Source organism: Schistocerca nitens, chromosome 3, assembly GCF_023898315.1.
Source record: "Schistocerca nitens isolate TAMUIC-IGC-003100 chromosome 3, iqSchNite1.1, whole genome shotgun sequence".
Classification (NCBI taxonomy): Eukaryota; Metazoa; Arthropoda; class Insecta; order Orthoptera; family Acrididae; genus Schistocerca; species Schistocerca nitens.
The window spans coordinates 243,754,293-243,778,009 of record NC_064616.1 but is presented as its reverse complement, the minus strand read 5'-3'; the positions used below and the strand labels follow the sequence as shown (position 1 = coordinate 243,778,009).

The 23,717-nt window shown below is 41.0% G+C and overlaps 1 non-coding gene across 1 annotated transcript; it reads right to left on the bottom strand.

Moving 5' to 3' along the window:
- Nucleotides 1–7,618: 7,618 nt before the first annotated feature.
- Trnas-uga (transfer RNA serine (anticodon UGA)) lies at nt 7,619–7,693 on the bottom strand. Its single transcript has one exon. It is a non-coding gene; the product is annotated as a tRNA-Ser (tRNA).
- Between the last annotated feature and the right edge of the window lie 16,024 nt (nt 7,694–23,717).

The following is a 23,717-nucleotide window of genomic DNA, read 5'->3' as shown; positions in this document are numbered from 1 at the left end:
GACACAAATTGTTTTGGTCCTAGAAGACCCACCATGTAGTCCACAGTCCACATCTCGAGTCAAAAAACGGACTTTCAGCTGTTTCTGAAGTCGAAGCAATACCTCAGTTGACAAATTTATTCAGATGGTAATGAGGTACAAGACGGAACAATAAAATGGTTAAGGACGTTAGCAGAGTGCTTCTACAGTGGGAAAATATCAATAGTTACAATACGTATTGACTTACGGAAAAGTAGTTGATGCTATGTTCTATACATGCAAAAAAAATTACAGAAAAATATACAGTTTCTAACGTATTGATTCTACAGTTTGAACCTTAATTTTTGGATGGACGTCCCCTTATGTAGCATTGTATGGAAGTGGGGACCTAGAAACGACGGCGAGGCTTCGTCCCCGCCGTAGCCCTCAGTGGTTCACAACCCCACAACAGGCTACAGCAGTCCACTCACCCCACACCGAACCCAGGGTTACTATGCGGTTCGGCCCCCAGTGGAATTGAGGCGGAATAAGGGGACCCAGCCCGCATTCGCCGAGGTAGATGGAAAACCGCCTTAGAAACCATCCACAGACTGGCCGGCACACCGGACCTCGACACTAATCCGTCGGGCGGATTCGGGAAGCAGTGCGTTAGACTGCACGGCTAACCGCGTGGGCCAGCTTCCCCTTAGCAGCACTGTGAGACAAAACAGAACAGAGCAGCCTGTGTAGTATGTTTTCATTTGACAGACCATGGACATGGGTGTTTGAAAGGTATATTATGCTTATTTCGGAGAAAAATACCATTTCAAGAACAAGACGAAAACATACGTATTTATGATCGAATAACAAAAATCCCTAACCCTGCAATTAGGAAAGAAAAATTAATTGAAGAGGCTGCGGTACCTAAACAATACTTCTGATTTAATTTACAGCGTTTGATTTACTTGTTAGTTCTCGCCGTCAGTTTCTGTGCATATCTAAAACATGTGTAACAATTTTATTGTTTCACCTGTGTGTTCATGAGGTAGCTGGTTGTGTGTTTTCAGGTTTTCTCCCACACAGCTCCCGTCCTCCCACCCAGATTCATTTCACTTCTTGCTCCTCATCTTTTCTTCCAACTCGCTCTCCGTCATTCTGCTCTGCACTTACGTCAACTTATCTTTTCTTCTCCTTTCCCACACAGTCACAAAAAAAAACACTCAATTACTACTTCATTACTTTTACACAGTATACAAATGCACAGCAACACAAATAGAATAATATATAATTAACCACAAAAACGGATAGGTCAAAGACAGACTAGTGGCAATGTTGGCATCACTGCAAAACACAAAACACACACACACACTTCGAAATATAAAAATAAACAGGTAACAGTGGTGAACGAAAAAGCATGCCGCGTAAAACGCAAAAAATTCATAGTTCTACAAAGCAGCAAAAAATTAGACTACAAGTAAGTATGAGTGTCTAATGAAGAAAGAAACCAAAGACGTGTTAGCAGACTGCTTTTCCTGACGTAATCGAGGAACAAAGCAGAAATTACCGTAAGTACAAACCAACAAATTGTTAACAAACTGTTTTTCGATCTTAAAAATTAATCAAATTGTAAATATCTTTCATTACAGATCCCTGATGATGCTTTACCTCAATAAAACGAAACGTGTCTGGTGAGAAAACCAGGCGGAAGGAAAATATCCTCAGCTATGCAAAAACTATAAGTTCCAGAGAAAAAATAATTGTGGCCTTTTTAGGGGGAAATTTACTGAAGTTTAAGTTTTTAGTGAGAAACATTTTCACTTGAATCCGTCGTTTTAGAGAGAGTTACTTAAGAAAAACAAAGTTACGTTTGAGCCACTCACCCCACACTCACACTCCACCGATGGAGATTTTTAGTACGTTGTTCATGGGCACTCCCTCCTACCACTGCACAAAATTCTGTGACTTCACAAATTTTTCCCTTAGGAGCTGCCCTGCGGAAAAGTGTATGGCAGCGGCAGGATTTCGGTAGAAAAAACTATGCGGATCTCGCGGCAAGCTCCATGTCGCGGTTTGTGCATGTTGAACCACCGCCGGTGCCACGAGCCTAACCGCAGGTCCATGCTGCCAATTACAGAACGAGCTGAGTGTAATGTCATTTGTGCCCACAGTGGGTTATGCATATTCTCGGCAATGAGCTGTAGCGGATGTGGCGGGCACGCTGAAACATACATCATCCGATTGTAAGAAAACTATTCAGTGAAACAATTTGATTATTTCTCACTTTACATCCTGATGCCTTCGCTCGATAAAGGACTGAACTTATTTCCGTTAGTCATCATAGTTACTGTGCTGCACGAAATAAGTAAACAATTGCCGAAATATTAAGAGTACGCACAGGTAAAAACCCATTGAATTGACTTTGCATATGGTGCGATTTAGGTCATATACTGATGCATATGAAATGTAGCCAACATATCTAAATTGTATTTAAATTTGTAAGCACAAAGAAATTTCTTTCCACTCTCGAGATTTTGAATTGGAAGTCTGGTGGATGCGTCGCGTGCAGGTCGCGTGCGGTTCGACCAGTTCATCTACATCTACATGACTACTCTGCAATTCACATTTAAGTGCTTGGCAGAGGGTTCGTCGAACCTACAATCATACTATCTCTCTACCATTCCACTCCCGAACAGCGCGCGGGAAAAACGAACACCTAAACCTTTCTGTTCGAGCTCTGATTTCTCTTATTTTATTTTGATGATCATTCCTACCTATGTAGGTTGGGCTCAGCAAAATATTTTCGCATTCGGAAGAGAAAGTTGGTGACTGAAATTTCGTAAATAGATCTCGCCGCGACGAAAAACGTCTTTGCTTTAATGACTTCCATCCCAACTCGCGCATCATATCTGCCACACTCTCTCCCCTATTACGCGATAATACAAAACGAGCTGCCCTTTTTTGCACCCTTTCTATGTCCTCCGTCAATCCCACCTGGTAAGGATCCCACACCGCGCAGCAATATTCTAACAGAGGACGAACGAGTGTAGTGTAAGCTGTCTCTTCAGTGGACTTGTTGCATCTTCTAAGTGTCCTGCCAATGAAACGCAACCTTTGGCTCGCCTTCCCCACAATATTATCTATGTGGTCTTTCCAACTGAAGTCCATGTGCATTGAGATTCATGTGGTCGTAAGAATCGTCATACTTCATAAACGGTTCAAGATATGGAAATGAGCTTTTTGCAAATGATAGCACACAGTCACACAGTTTGTCATGTGATAAATACACGATTTTTTTATCTATCGAGATATGGACGTAACTATACTTTTTTCAATCAATGGATATACCGGGTGTCCCAAAAGGAATGACCCGATTTTAACTTGTAATAATATGTCACTAGGTAACTGAGACAGCGCTAGATGTAATCGACATGGTCTAGAGTTTCAGAAAAAATCCGCTAGATGTCGCTACGAGCGCTGACCTGGAGCGTGCAGCCAGTCTCGCGCAATATGGCGTCCGCGCAGTAGGAGGCGTATTGTGTAATTGAATTAAGTCGTTCTCAATCAGTGATCGCAGTTCAGCGGGCGTTTCATATTCAATTTCGTGCTAAACCACCATCGCCAAAGAACATTCGACGGTGGTATAAACAGTTTGAAGAAACAAGGTGCCTCTGTAAAGGCAAAAGTCCTGGCCAGAAGCGCGTTCCTGAACAAACAGTGGAACAAATCCGAAGAGCTTTTGAGCAGAGCCCCTGCAAGTATATCGTCGTGCTAGCCAAGAATTGGTGTTACCGTGCATGACAGTGTGGCGTGTGTTACGGTGTCATTTAGCCTTCAAACCATACCGTTTACAACTGGTACAAGCTCTTCAGCATACTGACAAGTGAAGCGAGTGGACTTTAGCAATGCTATTTTAGAGGACATAGAAGATGACACTTTTATGTCACGGTTGATATTCAGCGCTGAGGCACCTTTCCATATTAGCCGTAAGGTTCACCATCATAATGTGCGTATATTGGGGCTCAAAAATCCTCATGAAACACTTGAACATGAATGTGATTCACCAAAAGTGAATTTTTTTGTGGTGTTTCGCAAAGCAAGGTTTATGGACCCTACTTTTTTGAGGAAGAAACCGTAACACGACAATCATATCTTGCAATGCTACAGAACTGGTTATTCCCACAACTTGACTCTGACAATTTCATCTATCAGCAAGATGGAGCACCACCGCACTGGCACAACAACGTGGGCAGTTTCCTCAATGCCAGTGTGCCTCAACGTTGAATAGGGCGTACAGGACTGCGAGATCAGGCTTTACACTCTTGGCCTCCTAGGTCCCCTGACTTAACACCGTGTGATTTCTTCCTGTGGGGATATGTTAAACAATGTGTTTACGTTCCTCCCTTACCTCGTGACATTGATGAACTGAAAACCAGAATATCAGCTGCTGTAGCTTCAGTGACAGAAGCCACCTCACGCTCAGTTTGGGATGAATTCGGCTATCGGCTCGATGTCGTCTGTGCAGCCAATGGAGGACATATTGAACATTTATGATGGATTTTTATAAACTTCTGTCTTTTCTGAGTAATTTAGTATGCAATTTGTTGGTGTTCAGCCCTTCTTCCATATAAATTATTCTATTTAAAATCGGGTCATTCTTTTTGGGACACCCTGTATTTTTTGACAGCTTTAATACCTTGTGTAAGAAGCACAGTGACATGGAACAGGTTAATATTTACTATATTCTTTATAGATCTACTGAGTTTAAACCAGTACAAATAATTACTATTTAATTCTGCATTAAGACCTTTTGCTTACCTGTAACTTTTAGAATATTTTATAACTATGTGTAATAACACTAACTTGCCAAATAGTCTTTTCAGAACCGCAAGAATAATTTTTGTAAGTGGGAAATAAAGCCTCCGACTAATGCAGTTTCTTTTACCAAAAGATTATGCATTCCCGATCGTATCCTTCAGTGAAACACCTTGGCATAAAGTACCAAATACAGTATTCTGTACATCGTCATCACCATCTACAAGCTCAGGAGTACAATACGTCGTAATATATCGGCGATGTCACTGGACCTTGTCTTTCAAGTAGTTATGTAGGACCACAATGGTCACAATAGTTAGTTTAGAGTTTCCACTTTAGCTGATGCAACACAACAGTCGATTCGACATTTGGTTGTCAAAATGCAGAATTTGTTTTTTGATTAACCTGATTACTGCATCCTTTAATCGGCTTGAGAATGGTAACATGATATCTCGAGTCGGTAGAAAAGAGTCCTCTGTATCAAATATGTATGGCGACATTTACAGAACTGCAATATGATATATTAGCCATTGATGGCTCTTAACAGTTTGAGAACTCCCAATGAATTCTGAAGTCATGGATAAAATGTAACCAGTCATTCGTTATTGGTTGATGCAGGAATTTGTGATATTTCAGATGATTTGACTTGTCTGACAGGGAATTCCAGAAACTGCAAAGTGGCCAACACGGTAATTCAACATTATCACTTTCTGACGGTCACCGTAAGTAGACTGCATTACAAGCTGTAACTTTTTACTGTTTGTAGTGACTAATAGAAATTGCGCACGTAACTAGTGATATGAGCTGGAGGCTATACTAAACAAATATTCTGCAATAAATACGCAATTGACCTAGCTAGTCAAAGATGTTTCCAGTTGCTGCAACATTGTGTTAACCAGAAAGACAGTTTGTGTCACCGTTTGCTATGGTCTTCAGCCTGAGGAATGTGTTGATGCAGCACTCCGCACTAGTGTATCCTGTGCAAGCCTCCTGCATCTATTTGAATCTATTACTGTTGTCAAATCTTGGTCGCCATCTACAATTTTTTAAGTCCCACTCTTGCCTTAATTGATGATTCCTTGTTTCCTCATGATATGTCCTATCAACTAATTCCTCCTTTTAGTTAAGTTGTGCCATAATTGCCTTTTTCTCTCTAGTTCGATTCAGAACCTCTGCATTAGTTACGTGATCTACCTATCTAATCTTCAGCATTCTTCTGTAGCACCACATTTCGAAAGCTTCCATTCTCTTCTTGATTAAACTCTTTGCCGTCCAGTTTTCACTAATGTTGAAGGTAACATTCCACACAAATACCTCATAAAATAGTTCCAGACATTGAAATTTATAGTCGATGTCAACAAAATTCTCTTTTTCAGAAAAGCTGTTCTTGCTCTTGCCAGTTCACATTTTACATTCTCTCTGCATCTGTTCTCCTTGAACTCTTGTAACTGCAGCCTGGTTTCTGTATAAGTTGTAAATAACCTTGTGTCCCCGAGTTTTAAACGTGATGCCTCCAGATTTTCGAAGAGTGTATTCCAGTCAAGACTATCAAAAGCTTTCTCTACATCTATAAATGCTATTAACGTAAGATTGCATTACTTTGATATATCCTCTAAGATACATTCTAGGATCAGTATTGTCTCATGTGTTCACATATTTTATAGGAATATAACACTGTGTCCAGGTTCGTTTGTATAGCCCCCCTTCTACATATTTCTCCCGCGCTCCAACTTTCCCTTCTTTACTTAGATCTGGTTTGGCATCTAAGCTCTTGATATTCGTACAGTTTCTTTCCTCCAAATTTTTTAATTTAATTTTTGCTACTTGTGGCATCTGTCTTTTCCAATGCATACTTCTACAGTCTTGAATTTTCCCGCCATCCATTATTGCTGTTCTATTTTGTACTTTCTGTTAATCTCATTTTTTAACCATCTATTTCCTTTTGCCTACGTAATTTACTGAATATTTACATTATCCGCTTTTGTCGGTTACATTCAGTAGGTTTCTGCATGCTATCCCAGGATTTCTACTGTACCTTAATCCCAGTTTCTTCCACTGCTGCCCCCACTACATATTTCAAAGTTACCCATTCGTATTTTAGTGTATACCTTCCCCTGTTTCAGTCAATAATTGTCTAATGATTCCTTTGAGATTCTTGACAAGCTCTGGGTCTTAACTTACAGAGGTCCAATCTCCTTAATTTCCTTTTTACTGTTTCTCTAATTTTAATCCGCAGTTCATAACCAATAAATTATCATCAATCTGCATCTGCACCGTGGAATATCTTACCACTGAAAATCTGGTTTCGAAACCTCTATCGTACCATTATACAGTCAACCTGAAACCCTCCAGATTCTGCATGTCTATTCCATATATGAACCTTTTTAGAGCTTTTTGAAACAAGTGTTAGCAATTAATAAATTATGGTCTGTGCAAAATTTTACCAGGTGGATTCCCCTTTCATTCCTTCCCCCAAATCCATGTTGTTCTACTATTTTCCCTTTTCTTTTTGTTACTAACGAATTCCACTCATCATCACACTTCTAATTTTTGTCTCCCTGAACTATCTGAATAATGTCTTTTATTTCATCGTATATTCTTTCAATCTCTCCATCATATGTGGTGTTAGTAAGCACGTAAACTTGTACCACTGTGGTGGATGTTGGCTTTGTGTCTATCTTTGCTCTGATAATGCTAATAGCTAAAGATATGGTTGAGTATTATGATACAACTTCATTGATTGTTTCTTTAACTAACACTTGCAGACTGGTGAAAATGCGTGATATAAAAAAAGCAAATACTGGGGAACAACTGTCAGAAATGAAACTTCCTGGCAGATTAAAACTGTGTGCTGGACCGAGACTCGAACTCGGGACCTTTGCCTTTCACGGGCAAGTGCTCTACCAACTGAGCTACCCAAGCACGACTCACGCCCCGCCCTCACAGCTTTACTTCTGCCAGTACCTCGTCTCCTACCTTCCAAACTTTACAGAAGCTCTCCTGCGAACCTTGCAGAACTGGTAGAGCACTTGCCCACGAAAGGCGAAGGTCCCGAGTTCGAGTCTTGGTCCAGCACACAGTTTTAATCTGCCAGGAAGTTTCATATCAGCGCACACTCCACTGCAGAGTGAAAATCTCATTCTGGAACTGTCAGAAATTTTCAGTTATAAATAAGTGCCTACCGCATAACAGGTAATGTACTGTCAATTTAGTGAACCGCATTTAACTACTGAAAATTGCAATACTAAAAGCTGTTATGAGAATCATAGCAACTTGAACGACTTCTTCTAAATATTGTCGACTACATAATGAGATAAAGAATAATAGCGAATGGTAATTCGTCAAATCTGTTGATGGTAAAATAAGAAAACATTAATAACGAAGTATGTGAGATAAACTATAATACTTCATAGACAAGTTGTTGTTTAAAGTTGTTACCATAATCTCGAAAAGTTCTTGACTGACATATTACAGATTTTTACTTGATATTCTAATAAACGTACCGACAGACATAGGCTACATATATATATATATATATATATATATATATATATATATATATATATATATACCATGTAAGGGGGAAATATTTTTAACAAAAATCGCGAAAAGTTCCTGACTGATTGACTTCAAAGTTTTACACGATATTCTAATAAACATTCGGAGGGACATGGGCTGCATACTTTTTAATACACGTGAAAAAAATATATACATAAAAACTATACTACTTCACAAATGCAAGTCATCATTTAATGTTGTTACCCAAAAATTTCAGAAAGTTCTTGGATAATTTACCTCAGATTTTTCATGCTATTCTAACAAACGTTCGGCGTTCGGACGGGTACGGGCTATATATCGAAAACTTCCTAACTGATTTACTTCAAACTTTTACTTTGTACTCTAATAAACATTCAGACGGACTTATGCTATATATTTTTTAAACAACAATGTACAGGTTTTCTGTTAAAACAGAATGCGAGAAAGAAAATGTTGTGCCGAGAAAATTTGCGCTTTCGTTTTCTTTCTCGCTGTCAGTTTTAAGTACAATATCAGGACAATGAAACCATTATACCATTTGTTTCTCTTGTACATTCTTTTTCGTTATGCATAATTTTAAAAATTTGTATACACGGCTATGTGCTGTTATGTTTTCTTCCACGCAGCCGGTTTTAGCAGAAAACGCGAAATTTGTATTTATGGCTTATCGGTTTACTACTACAGAATCTGAATCGTCCGAAACTTAGTAGTCGTACCTGTCTGCAGATTAAAACTACGCGAAAGACTGTCATTAGAGCTCCTATCCTGACAGAGCCAGCAGCAGGAGAAGACGCTTATACGGAGTATATTAATGATCCCAACCGTTTTACCCATTCATTTTAATCGACTTCAGTTCCCACTCAAGATTTTCTTTGCATAAACAATAAACAAGTCTCAAGGGAAGAAGGAGATGGAGAGCGTGAGACCGGAGATATAGGGAGAGAGACAGGGGAAGAAGGAGATTAGGACATATATCCAATTCCGATATATATTGAGCAACTGAGAAGGATTCCCGGGTTCGCTAGCATGCCATAAAGAAATTAAATTCGTATGCCTTTCTTTCTCACACTTTCGTGGTATAGTTAATCACATGCACTGCCGGATTTACAGCAGTCATTAACATACAATCCTCCGACAACATGGACGAATTTAAATGTTGTCATATAAATCTTTGCCCATTATGCTAGTCGTTACATGCGTCCCCATCCACATCTCAGAGACGATCCGTCACTGGCAGTCGCTAGCGTCTGCTGCTTCCAGATGGAACACCAATTCCGCGTGCCTCTCGTTACCGCGGAAAATGCTTACCGCTGCCGCCCATGTAGCATTTATGCCTCCCCACACTGTAACACATGGACAACCGAAACAATCATGTTCGAGAAAATTTCCTGAGTGCCTCACCATACGAGGGTAGGTCCAGCTTTGTTGAACATGATTGTTTTGGTGCTACAAGTGTTATGGTGTGGGGAGGCATAATGATGAACACGGACACTCACCGATCAACGCTATTGTAACACTGTACTCCTTCCCTTTGATGGATGACAATGCGCGACCACATCGAACAACGCAGATAGAGGAGCTCTTGGCACGAGAGGGTATTCAACGAATGGACTGGCCTGACATTCCCCTTCCCCCTCCCCTCCCCCCCCCACCACTTAAGTTCCATCGAGCACGTGTGTAATGTGTTGGGGAGACGTGCTGCAACACGTTCAGATGTACCAACGGCCATCCAGCAGATGTCAAATTTGTGGACAGCATGGGAGCACTTCGCAGAACATGCACTGCTGTCTGTGGTGATCACATCCCCTATTAAGAACCACCTCCCGCCTTTAGTAATGTCCAGGGGAATAAATCGTGCCAACTTAAGTCTCGTTATTGTCTTTGAATAAAAGGGTCATTTTTGTTCGTCTGTGAATTTCTTGCAGTTACCTTCTGTACTATACTGTAGCAGTTCTTTCTGTGTATGGTCCAAGTTTCAGTGAAACATGTGAAACGTCCCCTTAGAAAAATTAGTGAATAACTGTGCTGATAAACCTCAGAGTTATTTGATTTTCAAACAGCTGACCAAAACTGAACGTGCACAGACATTTCTCTCTTTACTTATTCTGATCAACACTAAACTGACACACAATATTTTTAGCGCGAATAATCTGGCTTTCAATAATCCCTACAAAAGAATGGCCCTGACTAACATTAACCTATACCTTTCACGAATCACTTACCTCACAAAAATCTTCGTTACTCGAACTACTGCAATACAGCGAGCGCCAATACTGCCAGCTAAATAAAAGATTCTAACTACTGAAGTCACTAACTACTGATAGTCATAATTAGCAAATGAAAGATTTTGATAGAGAACAAACAATGTATTTACCTTAATAGAGTTCAAAAGTCATTATATATATATATATATATATATATATATATATATATATATCAGTTCATGACGTCCAGTCTTACAAATTTACTGTCTGTGATGGACACACGTCCAAATCATCCGCTCTCAAAACTCCGCCATCTCACTCCCTACATCCACCACTGCTGGCGGCTCACCTCCAATTGCGCAACCCTACGCGCTGTTCACATCCAACTGCCCAACACTACAATAGCGAATATTTCAACAATGTCAACCAGCCACAGACTGCACACAGCACAGCCAGTGATTTTCATACAGAGCGCTATGTGGCGTTACCAATATAAAAACTTAAACAGCCTACTTACACATCATACGAAAGTTACTTTCGTCCTTTAAATTTCGCACACTCGTACATTATTGAACTGAGTGTGCAAATGGTCTTCACAGTAAATAATTCAACTGAGACTTCCTACTTAGTCGGCAATCAGATAGTTCAATGTGAAGTCTACTCATCCGGAAAATTCTATTAATCCATTTTGTATCCCGTCTGGGAGGCGGCGCGTGGGTCTGCTCCTAAAAACTGAAGGATAGGCCGAATGTAGGAAGCTAGGAGGAGCAGGTGAGGTAGAACTTGCGATACTGCAATTAAAGTAAAAGTGGTTTTACTATATCACAACAAGATAATAACGTGAATACATAACTTTGCACTGAGGAACACGTAGGTGCGAAGACGGATGTTTCAAAGCTCACAGAAGTTACACAGGCAAAATCTGTAGTGGCTCGCCCACTATGCAGTAGAAACAATCTTGCTAGGTCGTCTGCTCGTGATCAAATGGGCTGAATCTGGAACGGTGCTCGTAGAGCTGCACAGCGCCGGCTAGAGGGCACTGTCGTCGGTGCGACTCGTCCGCTCTCGTAGTGCCAATCTAAGAACTTGTACCTACGCAGTGGCATCGTAGCTATCGATACCACAATCCTTCCACTACAAAGATAGTAAAAAGTCTGTTAGGTGAAATATCAGAAAAAGAAATAGATAAGACCCCACTTACGAATAACATGGTATCTCAGCGCATTAGACTTAGTACACAATATAAAAAATTAATGAATGACGCATTTTTCATTTACGTTCTATTTATTTAAACTTAGTTTGTATCCACAACTAGTTTTAACCTTTTAAATCATTATCCAGCGTTTACAAAAAGGTGCTATGTTTAGGGCTATAAAATTATTGCGTGTTCTCGTGTTGTATGGCACCTGTTTGTAGCTAATCACTGGACAATGGCTTAAAAAGCCAGAACTGGTCGAGGAATGAAGAAGTATAAATAAATACAGCGTAAGTGTAAAAATGTTGCTTTCATTTAATATATTTATAGCTGCGGCTGTGTATAAAGAATGTATTTACTTTTCGTCTCAAACCACGCAAATTATCATTACAAACATATTAATCCAAATATGTAGTTGGACTCGCAGTATTAAGTGTAACAGTGAGGCATTAGCAAGAAAACTCAATACTTGAGGATTTTCTTTTTTGAAAATCTCTGTTAACACTTACTACTGGAGATGAAATATTTGGTCTCCTAAATTTGCTTCTTGAAGAGAATAAAATTCCGTAAGATATCGGTATTAATATCTGTATCGATGGAGCAAAGGCCACGAGTGGCATAATTAATCAGACGATACAAGTTATTAAGAATATCTTCTAAAACTGTTGTAGTAGCCTCTGCACCCTCGATAGGCAGGCACTTGCTACTATCCCCAGTTACAAGAATTTTCTTGATGAGGTAATCAAAATCGTTATCTCGAGTTAAAATACTAACCCACATGTTTTACCTGAGGAATGAGGTCCGTGCTTTGTTTTAGAACACACTTTCGAATTGAATGACAGATTATTTTATAGAATTAGCTGTTGCAAATTTTCTATTCAAGCGAAACTTTTACACCTGTCAATGAACATACTTTATCCCTTAAAGACAAACAAGTAAATTTATTTGCTGTTCACAAAAATTTCATAGTTTAAAAGAAAAACAGAATTTTAGGCAACTTGTGCACACACTAATGTGTTCGATTGCTTCCCAAAAACGAAAGCTTTTTGAGAAGAGGATGGGTTTGAAATAGGAGGTACATTTGTTAAGGATGTTATTTATCACCTGAAAGGTATTGCAACGACCCGACCTATTTCAGGGGCGCTACGCATAGGATGGGGGAGAGAAATGGTGAGGGGGAGGTAAATTCACGCAGGGTGTGCAGTTAAACAGTGGTCGTACTGATGTGTTTATTCAAGCTGCCCTATATCGGACTCCGGCCCGTCTCAGGTTCATACTATGTGCATGCAAACGCAGCCGGTTGCGGAATTCGCTGAAGTCCCGATCACACAGGTGATGTCTGTTGTCTTGGGTCGCAGGCGGCAGCTGCCGTAGCACCATGTGGGTCGCCAGCAGGCGAAGACGAGAGCAGCCTGCCCAGGCCCTCCAGAGTTGTGTCGTCTAGGCATACTCAAGCATACTCGTCACCCCTATGTCGTGCACTTTGATGCGATAGCCGACACTACATGTCCTGATGCCGAGCAGCAACGCCCTGGTCACCACCAGGGGTAAAGTAGAATGACGGCTGATGCCGTCTAGGTGGCTAGGAGGCCATGAGGGCACGTCTCCCCCAGACGGATCGTAGACAGCTTGCAGTCCGTCTGTTTTGTTTTGTTTTAGGACGCAAAAACAACTAGGGTCATATGCGCCCATCTCAGAAACGGAGAACACCACGACGAAAAAGGAGTTGAAACCGACTACACGTTAAGCCCTGTCGACCGAAGGAATGACGGCTAAAAACAGGGACTTGGAGAAAGGTCTATAAAATACGCCATAGAGACAACAGAGGTCCTGAACTAAAGATTAAATGTCCTTCGCCATATTGCTACGACAGATAAAAAGTAAAACGCGGTCGACAGCCCGCGTGTCGTTCGCTAAAACGGCCGGTAATTCAGACGGCAAACATAAATGAGAACGTGAGTGATTAGAAAAAGGGCAATCCGTCAGGAAATGGCGAACCGTCAAAGGTTGGGGGCAAGGAGCTCAAAGAGCTGGGGGATCACCACTTAACAAATGGTGATGGGTAAAAAGACAGTGCCCAAGGCGCAATCTAGCTAAAACGGTCTCCTAGCGATGAGGGGGCCGAGAGGAAATCACCCAAGCCGCTGGGGGAGGTTTAATTCCCCGGAGCTTGTTCCCATGAACGGAAAGCCAGTGGTGATGCCACAATGACTTCACCTGCTGACAGACGGCAACACAGATCGTCGGAGCGAATGGAAGAACTAGCGGGCCAAGGTACGAGGAGTGGAGCCTTGACACTAAGGGATGGACGGTGTACATCAAACAGAGGCTCTGAAGGGCACTGAGAGAATCGAAGCAATGATACAATTGGAAAGCCTGTGTCGCCAGATGCACTGCGTGGCCTGATACAGGGCAAAGAGCTCTGCTGTAAATACTGAGCAGTGTTCGAGAAGCCGATACCAAAAATTGTCGGTGCCAATGACAAAGCCACACCCTACACCACGATCAGTCCGAGAGCCATCCGTACGAAGGTCGAGAAACTTACACCAGTAGTTCGAGGCTGGAGTAGTGTTCTTAGGAACAGAATGAAGTCCAAGGTGAATACGGGCTGCCACACGGATCCAAGGTGGTGAAGGATTCACATCCATTTCGAAAGTGTCAGGTAGTGTGATGTTAAGCTGCCACAGCAATAGCCGAAGGCAAAACTCCAGGAGGTAACAGAGAAGAGAGACGCACCCCATACTGGTGATCGAAGGAGTCATCGAAGAAGGAGCGTAGAATGGGTGATCAAGCTTGGCAGACGAACAACCTGCTGAGGAGCAAACCACGGTAATATGACAGCAGTAGTTCAGCAGCTTCTGCATACAGACTCTCAACCGAGCTAGTGTAAAGGACGCCAGTGGCCAAACGGATGCCACGATGGTGGACTGTATTGAGATGCCGTAAGATGGACGGACGTTCAGATGCATAAACGAAAAACCCATAGTCTAGTTTTGAGCAGACCAGTCCACTCCCCAGGAAGTACCACTGATGACACGTGAGACACTGAGGGACCGCTTACAGTTGGCAGCCAGGTAAGACAGGTGAGAGGACCAAGAAAGTTTCCTATCGAGCATGAGCTCCAGGAATTTCGTAGTTTCAACGAACAGAAGAGCAACAGGCCAAAAATGTAAAGACGGTGCAAGAAACAAATGGCACCGCCAGAAATTCATACAAACGTTTTTGTCGGTGGAAAAGTGAAAGCCATTGTCATGCTCCACGAGTAAAGACGATACAGACAACGCTGAAGACGTCGCTCAAGGAGAAAAGTCCGAGGAGAATTGCAATAGGTGACAAAATCTTCAACTAAAAGGGAGCCAGAGACACCCAGCTGGAGACAGGCCATAATAGGGTTAATGGCAATAGCAAAGAGGGCGACGCTCAGGAAGGAATACTGAGGCACACCGTTTTCCTATCTAAAGATGTCCGACAAGACAGAACCCACACGTACCTTGAAAACTCGGTCTTTTAAAAATTCTTGAAGGAAACTGCCACGCGGCCTCGGAAGGATACCAGTCGTCTAGCAGGTATTCTAGGCTTTCTCCAAATCGAAATACACGGCCACAGGCCGGTATTTTCGGAGAAAACCATTCATGAGATGGGTTGAAAAAGTGACGAGACGGCCAACTGCAGAACGGCGTGCTCGAAATCCACATTGTGCAGTGGTTAGTAAATTGCAAGACTCGAGCCACCATACCAGCCAGGCCTGAATCATATGTTCCATCACCCTGCAAACACAGCTGGTAAAATAATTGGGGCGGTAACTAGAAGGAAGAGGTTTGTCCTTACATAGCTTAGGTATGGGTATGACAGTGGCTTCACTCCAGCATCTGGGAAACGTGCCCTCTGGCCAGATGTGATTGTATGTATGAAGGAGGAGAAAGTGCTTGTCTGCAAGTGGAAGGTGAACACATTGCAGTCCGTCGGCCGAAGTCCTTCAGCGGGCGGAGTCTGGCCCGATACTGCTCCCCGCGTCGGTGAAGTTTCTCCCAAGTCTTCGCCACAGGTATGGCGCGCTTCGTGCCGGAAGATTATGAGTTAATCAGTGGACAGGTAGCCAGACAATTTTCATCATCCAGAGATAGTCGTGCTTTCTCTGTAACTCAAAAGCTCGTCATTCTGTCCGGTTGAAGACGCTGACAGAATAGCGGCACGGCTGAACGCCTTGAGCCTCTAACGTCGATTAATTATACTTTTATAGCCACACTTCTGAGTTCACACTACTGGGGTGGGGGGTGAGGAAGGATGAGGAGGGGCTGAGTGGGATTGCCATATTAGTTGCCTTGTCAGCTCTTCCTAGCCCGTTCTGCCCCAAGCACAGGTTGCTAGGCACGGTTAAATATGCCAAGTGTGAGTTTCTCAGAAACACGCAAGTGCTCTTAGTTACAAAGTATTACTTCACTCTTGCTCACACTGTGTTGAGACGTTCGCAGTACTACATACCTCGGTCACGGCCAGTGAAGCAAACTTCATCTGACTGGCATGTTGTGACGTAATGTCAACAGTGCTGACTAGTGGCTTACTTGATTAGCACATCGTCCTAGCTGGCCTCTACTTTCTGTCCACAGCTATAATTAAACTTTAAAAAATTACAATTCGGGCGCTGAACTTTCTCGGGATGTATTGCACCTTCCAAGACTAGTTTTACCTTGAAATTACTCTTAACCAACAAAACTCTGTAGCATGCTGACGGCAACATCCAGTTTTAACCATTATCTGTCCCATATGGGTGTCTCCCTTATCTACTACAACATGAGCTTACTCTTAAAGTGGGGTTTTCAGAACCTTATTACAGGACGATCCTTAAACTAATGCTTATACTACTTAAATACCATGGTTTTACTTCCATCAACTATTCCTTTGTCCCATGCCAGCTAATCGCTCGACTGGCAACTGATGTGTCAGTGAATCTGTAGGCTGTGCATGTCTGTTTATTACAAAGAAAAATGGAAATATCTAGTAGAAACACGCCACAACTTGTAGTTTAAATGCTTATCGATATAAACTTGCGCTGACGACTTTGTTGAAAACCTTGAAATTTTACCCTGCTGTGACTGGATAGATTTGTCTAATGACTGCATAAGTTCAGGGACATTTAGGCTGGGTAATATCTTAAGTGACCCTTCCGGTAAAGTATTCCGTGTCATTGAAATGACAATTGGCCAGCCGCTGTGGCCGTGCGGTTCTAGGCGCTTCAGTCTGGAACCGCTCGACCGCTACGGTCGCAGGTTCGAATCCTGCCTCGGGCATGGATGTGTGTGATGTCCTTAGGTTAGTTAGGTTTAAGTAGTTCTAAGTTGTAGGGAACTGATGACCACAGATGTTAAGTCCCATAGTGCTCAGAGCCATTTGAACCATTTGAAATGACAATTGTACCAATGAGTGAAATCCGAAGACAGAAATCCTTCCCAAAGATCTCACAAGCCATACCGTTGACAATAACACCACTTACCTGCGACTCTTATTTCCGCAATCCCTCAGATTTCTCTTCTTCATTGCAACTTGTCAACACACTTCCTGCGAGAAGACCGCCAAGATGGCCGCCGAGTGAGATCACAGGTATTTTCCTCGTGCGCTAAAAGAACTTATTTAAGAGGAAATAGTGTCAAATTTAAATTTTCTTTGTTTGTATACATGCTGTAGTGCCCGTTCTTGTTACAAAGCTGAATATTAGCGTCTCAGCAGAGCTTGTTCTTGAAAAAACAAAATTCTATTCAAGTTTTCTTGATAGTGCCAAATTCGTTTAAAAAGGACAGCTACTAGTTTCATCAGTGTCTATTGTCGCAATAAAAGTGTAATTAAACGTTGCTAAACCTTATTTAACTAACACATTTCGTATTGATTACTAGTTAAATAGACAGGGTCTAGGCCTAAATTTTCTCTAAAAGCAAAGTAATTACACAATTTTGGTAAACATTTTTGGAATACAGTGATCAATTAATTGTTATATTTTGATTAAAATTCAGTCTTGATCACGTTATGTCTGTTTTAATGAGTAACCGGTTTCGGTTTTTTCTATAAAACCATCATCAGACCCATTGGCTCCCTTGGGTTGGTAGGTGGAGCTCTCCTTGCTGCTGTGCAGTCAACTGATCAGAGCAGCAAGGAGAGCTCCACCTACCAACCCAAGGGAGCCAATGGGTCTGATGATGGTTTTATAGAAAAAACCGAAACCGGTTACTCATTAAAACAGACATAACGTGATCAAGACTGAATTTTAATCAAAATATAAAAGTAATTACAAATTCATTCTTTGTCACTGTATCTCTAAATCTGTGCAAAAACAACAACCACCGCACGTAAGACCTTTGTGTCGTTTTTTGTTTACACACAGGCAATCTCGCGTCCTTGACAAATTTAAAAATCTGTGCAAAAACAACAACCACCGCACGTAAGACCTTTGTGTCGTTTTTTGTTTACACACAGGCAATCTCGCGTCCTTGACAAATTTAAAACATTCTTTAAACTTAAATATTCTTTAGAAACTGACCATGAATGAGGAGTGTGGGGGCTGTTATAGGGTAGTGAGTAGAGGGATTTCTTGTCAATCTTGTATGAAATATATTCACTGGGGGGGGGGGGGGGGGGGGATGCAGTGGGGAGAATGTTTGGAGAACAGAAGAGGCTCTCTCCTGGAACTGCAGAGTATGCAGTAGGAACATTTTGATTGGGGAACAGGAAAGGAAAATCTGTACCCTTCAGGCACAGTTGGAGGAAGCAAGGAAGGAACTCATAAGGATCAAGGGAGATCAGGGGGATGAGGGAGGTTGGGTACTGGCAACTGATAGGAGGATAGGAAGAAAGAGAACGCGATCTGACAGTTTTGTCATCAACACCATAAACAGGTATCTACCACTGCCAGAGTTAAGTGGAGAAGAGCCTCAGGTATAACGAGGAGCAGGAAATGTGCAGCACACTTCAACAGAGGCCAATAATGTACAAAGTGTTAGGAAGAAGAAAGTGCTGCTGCTACGTAGCAGCCGTGGGCGAGAGGTAGGCCCTCAGTTACAGGAAAGTTTAAGGGCAGCGTACCAGGCCATCAGTTTCTTCAAACCAAATGCAGGGCTAAGTCATGTGATAGAGGACCTAGGGTCTTTATGTAAGGACTTAACAAAAGGGGACCATCTAGTGATAGTGGGTGGAGCAGGAAACAGTTTGGACAGGGATGGGGCATGTGACATAGGTGGTGACCTGGACAAGATAGTTTCCCTGACTCATGGCACCAACGTACTCTTTGTTGACCTGTTCCGGCATCATGATCGACCACACCTTGATGGAGCTGTGAGGCGAATCAATGTGGGGTTAGGGATGGCTCTAAGAACAGCCAACTTTGCTCATGTTTCTCTGGTGCTCGTCAGGACTATCAATGGGGTTTCACTAGGCATGGGCTACACCTAAACAGGACTGGGAAGGGAAGATTGGTACAGATGATTCATGAAAGTGTAGGGGGTGGATCTTGGGCCACATATGGTTCAAATGGCTCTGAGCACTATGGGACTCAACTACTGAGGTTATTAGTCCCCTAGAACTTAGAACTAGTTAAACCTAACTAACCTAAGGACATCACAAACATCCATGCCCGAGGCAGGATTCGAACCTGCGACCGTAGCGGTCTTGCGGTTCCAGACTGCAGCGCTTTTAACCGCACGGCCACTTCGGCCGGCGGGCCACATATGGTCAAATACCTGTTGTCATAGGAAAAGTAGGTCTTTTTTAGGATAAATCCAGACAACAGGTTCCCCTGCCTAAAGAGTATCTCCAGTAGTTCAAAAAATACTGAAACAGTCACTCACAAGACAGATTTTAACACTTCAAATATCACACATGACAGATGTCACAAGGAAAAACAAATGATTGGAAAGAGTAACATGGGGCATTTCAAAGACTTACTTAACAGTCCTCCATCAAAACATGCAATCAATAAAAAATAAAATAGAACTATTCGAAGCTGGGCTTCAATCTTTGAACTGCACAGTAGTTTGTATTACTGAGCACTGGTGTAAAGGCACAGAAATCCAACATGTAGTATTATCATTGTATGAAAGGGAAAACTCTTACTGCAGAACTGCTTCAAGGGGTGGAGGATAATGCATTTATATCAGAAAAAGAAAACAGTTCAAATCAAGACATGACCTCAGTACAGCAAGTGAAGACAAACACATTGAAATATCAGCTATTGAAATAACAGGGCTTGATACCACCAAGAAATTAATCATTTTGTGTGTGTATAGATCTCCCAGTGGTAGTGTGGACACTTCTTTCAATAAATTAACAGAAGTTGTAGATAAAGTCTCAATCACAAAGGTCAACATAATTCTGTGTGGGGACATTAACATCAACACTAATATCATAAATGAATCCAGCAGCACCTTCATAAACATCCTTCAAAGTTTTAGTGTGTCCCTATTGGTCAATAGTGCAACAAGGGTTACTACAGTGACTGCATCAGTAATTGACCATGTGGCCACAAATACGGGCAGGGAAAAATGTTAAGTAGCTGTAACAGATCTGGGACTATCAGACCATTTCTGTCAAATAACAGCAGTAAAACCAGGTATCGAATCATTCCATAAACTACAAGCCTACAAACGAAATCTATCAGAAATCAAAATAAAAGATTTTTTCAAAAGAACTAGAAAAACAAAGCTGGGATGAAGTGTATAAGGAAAACAATGTGAATATGAAATTCTCTAAATTCTCCACATTGTTTAAATTGAACTTTGAAGAGGCATTTCCAAAAGTATGCATGTCTGTATCAACATCTCACAAAAACAAAAACATTAAGAAGTCGCCCCAAACACTTAAACCCCTCAGTTCCATGAAAAAGATTCGCAATGTCCAGAATTCTTAAATTTCTATCATAGATACAAAAAGATCTATAGGAAAGTGCTGAGTGCTGCAAAAAAGTCATTTAATGACAAAATAATATATAATCCAAAGAATGAAAGCAAAGCAGTCTGGGATATTATAAAAAAGGAAACGGGGAGAGGCAAACAAATGCAGAATAACATACTGCTAAGGGAGGGGGATAAGGTAATAAATGATCCGCAACACTTAGTAAGATATGTAAACGAGTATTTTTCAACTATTGCAGAGAAGCTACAGCAAAAATTTCCCAAAACGGATAAAACACCTGTAAATAATGTTGCACCAAATACAATGATGTTACTTCCCACCACAGAGAATGAAGTCAATAAAACTCTTCAAAAACTAAAAAATAAAAAGTCAGTAGGCTTTGATGAAGTACCAATGTGTGTACTGAAACAATGCATAAGGATTATACAAGGCCCCTTAACAAATATAATAAGTGAATCCCACACATCAGGGACATTTCCAGAGCAGTTAAAACAGGCAAGAGTTGTACCTTTGCTTAAGAAAGGTAATGCAGAAGACATAGAAAACTACCGACCCATTTCCCTGCTGTCAGCATTCTCAAAAATAATTGAAGCAATTATGAAAGACAGATTAATGAATTACCTGAATAAATACAATCTTTTAAGAGAATCACAGTTTGGTTTGCAAAGTGGCAAAAATACAGAGTCAGCTATAGTAGAATTCACAAAAGTTGTACTTGATGCTCTTGATAAAGATGAGTGTGTCACAGGCATATTTTTGTATCTTTCTAAGGAGTTTGATACAGTCGACCACAAGATTCTATTAAATAAATTAGAAGCATTAGGAATAAGAGGAGTAGCTAATGACTGGTTTCGATCATACCCATCAGATAAGGTACAAAGAGTGGAGATAACACATACTTCAAATAGATCTAAACATTTAGTAAAATACTTATCAGAGCCAAAATACATTAATACAGGGATTCCACAAGGTAGCATATTAGGAACAATATTATTCCTGATATATATCAATGACTTTCCCAGTAGTGTTACTCATGGTGAAAAAATTCTCTTCGCTGATGACAACAATATTATAGTCACTGAGAAAACAAGAGAACTCCTTGCCAAGAAAGCAAATGAAACTCACAAGGAAGTTTATGATTGGTCAATAAGCAATAAAGTGAGACTGAACATAAAGAAAACTAATGCCATGAACTTCAGTTTGAAGAGGAAGAATGACAATGTTAAATTAAATGTAGATGGCACCTCTATAGACTGTGTAACACATGCAAAATTTCTAGGACTGAATATTGATTCTCAGTTAAAGTGGTGTGAACATGTTATTCCCTTAGAATCCTATACTCAGTCTGTAACATGCAGTGTCTTTTAGTTACATATTATTCATCTGTACACTCAGTTCTTAGCTATGGCGTTCTTTTTTGGGCAACAAACGCACAAAATATGAACACAATTTTCAAACTCCAGAAAAGAGCCATAAGAAGAATAACCAAAAATACTAGTGAAGCTCATTGTAAAGATCTGTTCAAAACACTGGAGATATAAACTGCTCCATGTGAATATATTTACCAGTCAGTTGTACACATCAAAAATAACATTGGTAATTACTGCACAAACAGCTCTGTCCATGACCATGCAACAAGAGATAGAGTCACCTTACATTTACCAAGAAAAAATAAACATAAAACTCAAAACAACATTTTCTACCAAGGAATAAAACTTTACAATAAATTACCAAAAGAGATAAAAGAAACTGCAAAACTACATTTATTTAAAACGGCAGCTAAAAAGTACCTGTTATGCAATACATTTTATACATTGAAGGATTACTTAGATAAAACAGAGTAGAAGTTTGATAAAAAATGTTGTACAAATAAATAATGATTATAAAACATCCAACATTCCACATAACACCTTCACTTTATGTTTTTTTCCTTCCTTTTTCCATTCTAGAAATACTTACCCCCAAGCTATGCATAGCACACCTCTTCCTCTTTCTGAGCTCAACATCTCGCTCATTATGGAGGGACGCTGACTCAGTTTTTCAGGATAGCAAATGGGAAGTTACGGTACAGAAAATGGCCAGGAGATGTGTGTGTGTGTGTGTGTGTGTGTGTGTGTGTGTGTAGTGAGTGAAGTGTTTTGAAACAATGTGTGTATAGTGTGTGCAGTGACTGATCGTGAGATAGGAGTGAACAGTGTGGTACTACGTTATTTAATAAGTTATTTGTAAAAAAGTATTGTATAACAGGAGTAAATCTAATGATTGTCTCTAACTACAAGTCTGTAAATATATGTGTATACGAATTAGCTTCTTTTAAATTAGTCTAAACTTGAAAATACTTTGACATGTCCTACACCCTTGCGAAAAGAGATCTACGGATGAATAAAGCTACTACTCCTACTACTACTACTACTCCCGATTACAACCAGTGCATCCCCACCTTTTGGAAGTAGGACTATATGAGTGAGATTCCCTTTTTGCAACTTTCTCATTCGTTTTCAGAAAAAAACTTAGTCGCCTCACATGTCCGCATATGAGTCTGTACTGCTCTGTCTGGACAAACAACAATACTCTCTTGAGTGCACTTTCCAAATCGCCATCACCATAGCTACATGAGCTTCCCTGTTATCCGAAATCAACGCCACCTCTTACACCCTCATACTTATCTATCACCCAGGATGTCCCCACGACCTTGCCGCCTGCAGAAAGGAACTGTCCATTATCCCCTCCATCCTGCCGAAACGAGTAACTAACGAGAAGTAGAAAACAAGAAACAACGCAAAGAGACATGACAACAACCCTACAACAGTAAAAGAAAAATACTTGTGGTAATACCACGAAAACACTAAATCCATCCGAACATAACACAATCTAAAATACACTCCTGGAAATTGAAATAAGAACACCGTGAATTCATTGTCCCAGGAAGGGGAAACTTTATTGACACATTCCTGGGGTCAGATACATCACATGATCACACTGACAGAACCACAGGCACATAGACACAGGCAACAGAGTATGCACAATGTCGGCACTAGTACAGTGTATATCCACCTTTCGCAGCAATGCAGGCTGCTATTCTCCCATGGAGACGATCGTAGAGATGCTGGATGTAG